General features: G+C 31.1%; 1 long non-coding RNA gene across 1 annotated transcript in view; it reads right to left on the bottom strand.

The window, feature by feature from the left end:
• The window catches only part of LOC119590350, a 1,229-nt gene extending 1,063 nt beyond the window's left edge, over positions 1–166 (bottom strand). The window contains exon 1 of the long non-coding RNA XR_005230257.1: positions 60–166. This is a non-coding gene — a long non-coding RNA (uncharacterized LOC119590350). The remainder of the gene's footprint in view (positions 1–59) is intronic.
• Positions 167–209: the final 43 nt, after the last annotated feature.

The following is a 209-nucleotide window of genomic DNA, read 5'->3' as shown; positions in this document are numbered from 1 at the left end:
ACCCCACTGGGTTGATATTCATATGAAAGTTCTACATAATATTTAAACTTAAACCTTACCTTTACAGCTTTATTATGACATTTGGTGCATGTTTTGGCCTGGGACAAAGGTTTGTATTTTTTGTATTTTATCTTCCACTCAATGATTTCCTGGCATCTTTTGCAAACCTAGAATAAAGAATCATAAGGTATAATATTAAACAAAAATGG

The sequence above is a fragment of the Penaeus monodon genome, chromosome 27 (genome assembly GCF_015228065.2).
Source record: "Penaeus monodon isolate SGIC_2016 chromosome 27, NSTDA_Pmon_1, whole genome shotgun sequence".
NCBI lineage: Eukaryota > Metazoa > Arthropoda > Malacostraca > Decapoda > Penaeidae > Penaeus > Penaeus monodon.
This window is presented reverse-complemented; position numbering and strand designations above follow the sequence as displayed.